This window comes from Colletes latitarsis, unplaced genomic scaffold (assembly GCF_051014445.1).
Source record: "Colletes latitarsis isolate SP2378_abdomen unplaced genomic scaffold, iyColLati1 scaffold0013, whole genome shotgun sequence".
In the NCBI taxonomy this organism is placed as follows: domain Eukaryota; kingdom Metazoa; phylum Arthropoda; class Insecta; order Hymenoptera; family Colletidae; genus Colletes; species Colletes latitarsis.
In genome coordinates this window covers 21,863,306-21,872,311 of record NW_027488368.1, presented here as the reverse complement: position 1 = coordinate 21,872,311, position 9,006 = coordinate 21,863,306, and positions in this window count along the sequence as shown.

The following is a 9,006-nucleotide window of genomic DNA, read 5'->3' as shown; positions in this document are numbered from 1 at the left end:
AACCTAATCCAGGAAAAAACCCAGGATCCGTTCTAGAAGTATGTGAAGAATGCGAAAGTATGAGTCTGATGAGTGATAATCCCAGGGCTAACCTAGACCTAACATGCGTTATCCTCTAAAATATTGATCCAAACCAGGTTTAATGGACTGTTTCAGTGTGGTACCACTTTACTACGTGCTCCAAAGCAGAAAAAACCCTCGATCAGGTCAACATGTATGTTAAGACTGCGAAAGAAAGCCCCTGATGAGGGCAAATCCCAGGCCTAACCTAGACCGAACATGCGTTGTCCTCTAAAATATTGATGGAAACCTGGTTTAATTGACTGTTTCAGTGTTGCACTTCATTACTACGTGATGCAATCCAGAAAAAGCCCAGGATCTAGCCATCAAGTATGAGAAATATGCGAAAGAATGAGCCTGATGAGGGCAAATCCTAGACCTAACCCAGACCTAACATGCGTTATCCCCTAAAATATTGATCGCAACCAGGTTTAATGGACTGTTTCAGTGTGGTACCACACTACTACGTGATCCAAACCAGAAAAAACCGAGGATCTGTTCAACAAGTATGTGAAAAACGCGAAACTATATGAGTCTGATGAGGCAAATCCCTGACCTATCCCAGACTTAACTTGCGTTATCCTCTAAAATATTGATGGAAACCTGGTTTAATTGACTGTTTCAGTGTTGCACTTCATTGCTACGTGATGCAATCCAGAAAAAGCCCAGGATCTAGCCATCAAGTATGAGAAATATGCGAAAGAATGAGCCTGATGAGGGCAAATCCTAGACCTAACCCAGACCTAACATGCGTTATCCTCTAAAATATTGATCCAAACCAGGTTTAATGGACTGTTTCAGTGTGGTACCACATTACTACGTGATCCAAACCAGAAAAAGCCCAGGATCAGTTCAACAAGTATGTGAAAAACGCGAAAGAATGAGCCTGATCAGGGCGAATCCCAGACCTAACCTGGACCTAACATGCGTTATCCTCTAAAATATTGATCCAAACCAGGTTTAATGGACTGTTTCAGTGTGGTACCACACTACTACGTGATCCAAACCAGAAAAAACCCAGGATCTAGCCATGAAGTATGAGAAATATGCGAAAGTATAAGCCTGATGAGGGCAAATCCTAGACTTAACCCAAACCTAACATGCGTTATCCTCTAAAATATTTATCAAGATCAGGTTTAATTGAATGTTTCAGTGTGGTACCACATGACTACGTGAACCAAACCAGAAAAAACCCAGGATCCGTTCAACAAGTATGTGAAGAATGCGAAAGTATGAGTCTGATCAGGGCGAATCTCAGACCTAACCTAGACCTAACATGCGTTATCCTCTAAAATATTGATCGCAACCAGGTTTAGTGGACTGTTTCAGTGTGGTACCACACTACTTCGTGATCCAAACCAGAAAAAACCGAAGATCTGTTCAACAAGTATGTGAAAAACGCGAAACTATATGAGTCTGATGAGGCAAATCCCAGACCTATCCCAGACTTAACTTGCGTTATCCTCTAAAATATTGATCGAAACCAGGTCTAATTGACTGTTTCAGTGTGGTACCACATTAGTACGTGATCCAAACCAGAAAAAGCCCAGGATCAGTTCAACAAGTATGTGAAAAACGCGAAAGTATGAGTCTGATCAGGGCGAATCCCAGACCTAAGCCAGACCTAACTTGCGTTATCCTCTAAAATATTGATCGAAACCAGGTTTAATTGACTGTTTCAGCGTGGTACCACATTACTACGTGATACAATCCAGAAACAGCCCAGGATCTAGCCATGAAGTATGAGAAATATGCGAAAGTATAAGCCTGATGAGGGCAAATCCTAGACTTAACCCAAACCTAACATGCGTTATCCTCTAAAATATTTATCAAGATCAGGTTTAATTGAATGTTTCAGTGTGGTACCACATTACTACGTGAACCAAACCAGAAAAAACCCAGGATCCGTTCAACAAGTATGTGAAGAATGCGAAAGTATGAGTCTGATGAGTGAAAATCCCAGGGCTAACCTAGACCTAACATGCGTTATCCTCTAAAATATTGATCGAAACCAGGTTTAATTGACTGTTTCAGTGTTGTACTTCACTACTACGTGATGCAATCCAGAAAAAGCCCAGGATCTAGCCATCAAGTATGAGAAATATGCGAAAGAATGAGCCTGATGAGAGCAAATCCCAGACCTAACCTAGACCTAACATGAATTATTCTCTAAAATATTGATCAAAACCAGGTTTAATTGACTGTTTCAGTGTGGTACCACATTACTACGTGATCCAATCCAGAAATAGCCCAGGATCTAGCCATGAAGTATGAGAAATATGCGAAAGTATGAGCCTGATGAGGGCAAATCCTAGACTTAACCCAAACCTAACATGCGTTATGCTCTCAAATATTTATCAAGATCAGGTTTAATTGAATGTTTCAGTGTGGTACCACATTACTACGTGAACCAAACCAGAAAAAACCCAGGATCCGTTCAACAAGTATGTGAAGAATGCGAAAGTATGAGTCTGATGAGTGAAAATCCCAGGGCTAACCTAGACCTAACATGCGTTATCCTCTAAAATATTGACCCAAACCAGGTTTAATGGACTGTTTTAGTGTGGTACCACTTTACTACGTGATCCAAAGCAGAAAAAACCCTCGAACAGGTCAACATGTATGAAAAAACTGCGAAAGTATGACCCTGATGAGGTCAAATCCCAGCCCAATCCCAGACTTAACTTGCGTTATCCTCTAAAATATTGATCGAAACCAGGTTTAATCGACTGTTTCAGTGTGGTACCACATTACTACGTGATCCATACCAGAAAAAACACAGGATCCGTTTAGAAGTATGTGAAGAATGCGAAAGTATGAGTCTGATCAGTGAAAATCCCAGGCCTAACCTAGACCTAACATGAGTTATACTCTAAAATATTGATCGAAACCTGGTTTAATCGACTGTTTCAGTGAGGTCCCACATTACTACGTGATCCAAACCAGAAAAAACCCATGATCCGTTCAACAAGTATGTGAAGAATGCGAAAGTATGGGTCTGATGAGTGAAAATCCCAGACCTAACCTAGACCTAACATGCGTTATCCTCAAAAATATTGATCGAAACCTGGCTTAATCGACTGTTTCAGTGTGGTACCACATTACAATGTGATCCAAACCAGAAAATAACCCAGGATCTGTTCAACGAGTATGTGAAGTGTGCGAAAGTATGAGTCTGATGAGGTCAAATCCCAGACCAATACCAGACTTAACTTGCGTTATCCTCTAAAATATTGATCGAGACCAGGTTTAAACGACAGTTTCAGTGTGGTACCACATTACTACGTGATCCAAACCAGAAAAAACCCAGGATCCGTTCAACAAGTATCTGAAGAATGCGAAAGTATGAGTCTGATGAGTGAAAATCCCAGATCTAACCTAGACCTAACTTGCGTTATCCTCTAAAATATTGATCCAAACCAGGTTTAATGGACTGTTTCAGTGTGGTACCACACTACTACGTGATCCAAACCAGAAAAAACCCAGGATCTAGCCATGAAGTATGAGAAATATGCGAAAGTATGAGCCTGATGAGGGCAAATCCTAGACTTAACCCAAACCTAACATGCGTTATGCTCTCAAATATTTATCAAGATCAGGTTTAATTGAATGTTTCAGTGTGGTACCACATTACTACGTAAACCTAATCCAGGAAAAAACCCAGGATCCGTTCTACAAGTATGTGAAGAATGCGAAAGTATGAGTCTGATGAGTGATAATCCCAGGGCTAACCTAGACCTAACATGCGTTATCCTCTAAAATATTGATCAAAACCAGGTTTAATGGACTGTTTCAGTGTGGTACCACTTTACTACGTGATCCAAAGCAGAAAAAACCCTCGATCAGGTCAACATGTATGTTAAGACTGCGAAAGAATGCCCCTGATGAGGGCAAATCCCAGGCCTAACCTAGACCGAACATGCGTTGTCCTCTAAAATATTGATGGAAACCAGGTTTAATTGACTGTTTCAGTGTTGCACTTCATTACTACGTGATGCAATCCAGAAAGAGCCCAGGATCTAGCCATCAAGTATGAGAAATATGCGAAAGAATGAGCCTGATGAGGGCAAATCCTAGACCTAACCCAGACCTAACATGCGTTCTCCCCTAAAATATTGATCGCAACCAGGTTTAATGGACTGTTTCAGTGTGGTACCACTCTACTACGTGATCCAAACCAGAAAAAACCGAGGATCTGTTCAACAAGTATGTGAAAAACGCGAAACTATATGAGTCTGGTGAGGCAAATCCCAGACCTATCCCAGACTTAACTTGCGTTATCCTCTAAAATATTGATCGAAACCAGGTCTAATTGACTGTTTCAGTGTGGTACCACATTACTACGTGATCCAAACCAGAAAAAGCCCAGGATCAGTTCAACAAGTATGTGAAAAACGCGAAAGTATGAGCCTGATCAGGGCGAATCCCAGACCTAACCTAGACCTAACATGCGTTATCCTCTAAAATATTGATCCAAACCAGGTTTAATGGACTGTTTCAGTGTGGTACCACACTACTACGTGATCCAAACCAGAAAAAACCCAGGATCTAGCCATGAAGTATGAGAAATATGCGAAAGTATAAGCCTGATGAGGGCAAATCCTAGACTTAACCCAAACCTAACATGCGTTATCCTCTAAAATATTTATCAAGATCAGGTTTAATTGAATGTTTCAGTGTGGTACCACATGACTACGTGAACCAAACCAGAAAAAACCCAGGATCCGTTCAACAAGTATGTGAAGAATGCGAAAGTATGAGTCTGATCAGGGCGAATCCCAGACCTAACCTAGACCTAACATGCGTTATCCTCTAAAATATTGATCGCAACCAGGTTTAATGGACTGTTTCAGTGTGGTACCACACTACTACGTGATCCAAACCAGAAAAAACCGAACATATGTTCAACAAGTATGTGAAAAACCCGAAACTATATGAGTCTGATGAGGCAAATCCCAGACCTATCCCAGACTTAACTTGCGTTATCCTCTAAAATATTGATCGAAACCAGGTCTAATTGACTGTTTCAGTGTGGTACCACATTACTACGTGATCCAAACCAGAAAAAGCCCAGGATCAGTTCAACAAGTATGTGAAAAACGCGAAAGTATGAGTCTGATCAGGGCGAATCCCAGACCTATCCCAGACTTAACTTGCGTTATCCTCTAAAATATTGATCGAAACCAGGTCTAATTGACTGTTTCAGTGTGGTACCACATTACTACGTGATCCAAACCAGAAAAAACCCAGGATCTGTTCAACAAGTATGTGAAAAACGCGAAAGTATGAGTCTGATGAGTGAAAATCCCAGGACTAACCTAGACCTAACATGCGTTATCCTCTAAAATATTGACCCAAACCAGGTTTAATGGACTGTTTTAGTGTGGTACCACTTTACTACGTGATCCAAAGCAGAAAAAACCCTCGATCAGGTTAACATGTATGAAAAAACTGCGAAAGTATGACCCTGATGAGGGCAAATCCCAGGCCTAACCTAGACCTAACATGCGTTGTCCTCTAAAATATTGATGGAAGCCAGGTTTAATTGACTGTTTCAGTGTTGTACTTCATTACTACGTGCTGCAATCCAGAAAAAGCCCAGGATCTAGCCATCAAGTATGAGAAATATACGAAAGAATGAGCCTGATGAGAGCAAATCCCAGACCTAACCTAGACCTAACATGAATTATTCTCTAAAATATTGATCGAAACCAGGTTTAATTGACTGTTTCAGTGTTGTACTTCACTACTACGTGACGCAATCCAGAAAAAGCCCAGGATCTAGCCATCAAGTATGAGAAATATGTGAAAGAATGAGCCTGATGAGAGCAAATCCCTGACCTAACCTACACCTAACATGAATTATTCTCTAAAATATTGATCAAAACCAGGTTTAATTGACTGTTTCAGTGTGGTACCACATTACTACGTGATCCAATCAAGAAATAGCCCAGGATCTAGCCATGAAGTATGAGAAATATGCGAAAGTATGAGCCTGATGAGGGCAAATCCTAGACCTAACCCAGACCTAACATGCGTTATCCTCTAAAATATTTATCAAGATCAGGTTTAATTGAATGTTTCAGTGTGGTACCACATTACTACGTGAACCAAACCAGAAAAAACCCAGGATCCGTTCAACAAGTATGTGAAGAATGCGAAAGTATGAGTCTGATGAGTGAAAATCCCAGGGCTAACCTAGACCTAACATGCGTTATCCTCTAAAATATTGATCCAAACCAGGTTTAATGGACTGTTTTAGTGTGGTACCACTTTACTATGTGGTCCAAAGCAGAAAAAACCCTCGATCAGGTCAACATGTATGAAAAAACTGCGAAAGTATGACCCTGATGAGGGCAAATCCCAGGCCTAACCTAGACCTAACATGCGTTGTCCTCTAAAATATTGATGGAAGCCAGGTTTAATTGACTGTTTCAGTGTTGTACTTCATTACTACGTGCTGCAATCCAGAAAAAGCCCAGGATCTAGCCATCAAGTATGAGAAATATGCGAAAGAATGAGCCTGATGAGAGCAAATCCCAGACCTAACCAACACCTAACATGAATTATTCTCTAAAATATTGATCAAAACCAGGTTTAATTGACCGTTTCAGTGTGGTACCACATTACTACGTGATCCAATCCAGAAATAGCCCAGGATCCAGCCATGAAGTATGAGAAATATAATCCTAGACCTAACCCAGACCTAACATGCGTTATCCTGTAAAATACTGATCGCAACCAGGTTTAATGGACTGTTTCAGTGTGGTACCACACTACTACGTGATCCAAACCAGAAAAAACCCAGGATCCGTTCAACAAGTATGTGAAGAATGCGAAAGTATGAGTCTGATGAGTGAAAATCCAAGACCTAACCTAGACCTAACATGCGTTATCCTCTAAAATATTGATCCAAACCAGGTTTAATGGACTGTTTCAGTGTGGTACCACACTACTACGTGATCCAAACCAGAAAAAACCCAGGATCTAGCCATGAAGTATGAGAAATATGCGAAAGTATGAGCCTGATGAGGGCAAATCCTAGACTTAACCCAAACCTAACATGCGTTATGCTCTCAAATATTTATCAAGATCAGGTTTAATTGAATGTTTCAGTGTGGTACCACATTACTACGTGAACCTAATCCAGAAAAAACCCAGGATCCGTTCAACAAGTATGTGAAGAATGCGAAAGTATGAGTCTGATGAGTGACAATCCCAGGGCTAACCTAGACCTAACATGCGTTATCCTCTTAAATATTGATCCAAACCAGGTTTAATGGACTGTTTCAGTGTGGTACCACTTTACTACGTGATCCAAAGCAGACAAAACCCTCGATCAGGTCAACATGTATGTTAAGACTGCGAAAGAATGCCCCTGATGAGGGCAAATCCCAGGCCTAACCTAGACCGAACATGCGTTGTCCTCTAAAATATTGATGGAAACCAGGTTTAATTGACTGTTTCAGTGTTGTACTTCATTACTACGTGATGCAATCCAGAAAAAGCCCAGGATCTAGCCATCAAGTATGAGAAATATGCGAAAGTATGAGCCTGGTGGGAGCAAATCCCAGACCTAACCTAGACCTAACATGAATTATTCTCTAATATATTGATCGAAACCAGGTTTAATTGACTGTTTCAGTGTGGTCTCACATTACTACGTGATCCAAACCAGAAAAAACCCAGGATCCGTTCAACAAGTATGTGAAGAATGCGATAGTATGATCCTGACGAGGGCAAATCCTAGACCTAACCCAGACCTAACATGCGTTATCCTCTAAAATCTTTATCAAGACCAGGTTTAATTGAATGTTTCTGTGTGGTACCACATTACTACGTGTACCAAACCGGAAAAAACCCAGGATCCACTGAACAAGTATGTGAAGAATGCGAAAGTATGAGTCTGATGAGTGAAATTCCCAGGCCTAACCTAGACCTAACATGCGTTAACCTCTAAAATATTGATCGATACCAGGTTTAATTGACTGTTTCAGTGTCGTACTTCATTACTACGTGATGCAATCCAGAAAAAGCCCCGGATCTAGCCATCAAGTATGAGAAATATGCGAAAGAATGAGCCTGATGAGAGCAAATCCCAGGTCTAACCTAGACCTAACATGCGTTATCCTCAAAAATATTGATCGAAACCTGGTTTAATCGACTGTTTCAGTGTGGTACCACATTACTATGTGATCCAAACCAGAAAATAGCCCAGGATCTATCCATGAGGTAGCAGAAATATGCGAAAGTATGAGCCTGATGAGGGCAAATCCTAGACCTAACCCAGACCTTACATGCGTAATCCTCAAAAATATTTATCAATACCAGGTTTAACTGAATGTTTCAGTGTGGTACCACATTACCACGTGATCCATACCAGAAAAAACTCAGGATCTGTTCAACAAGTATGTGAAAAATGCGAAAGCATGAGTCTGATGAGGGCAAATCCCAGGCCTAACCTATACCTAACATGCGTTATCCTCAAAAATATTGATCGAAACCAGGTTTAATTGACTGTTTCAGTGTGGTACCACATTACTGCGTGATCCAATCCAGAAATAGCCCAGGATCTAGCCATGAAGTATGAGAAATATGCGAAAGTATGAGCCTGATGAGGGCAAATGCTAGACCTAGCCCAGACCTAACATGCGTTATCATCTAAAATATTTATCAAGACCTGGTTTAATTGATTGTTTCAGTGTGGGACCACATTACTACGTGAACCATATCAGAAAAAACCCAGGATCCGTTCAACAAGTATCTGAAGAATGCGAAAGTATGAGTCTGATGAGTGAAAATCTCAGGGCTAACCTAGACCTAACATGCACTATCCTCTAAAATATTGATCCAAACCTGGTTTAGTGGACTGTTTCAGTGTGGTACCACTTTACTACGTGATCCAAAGCAGAAAAAACCCTCGATCAGGTCAACATGTATGTTAGA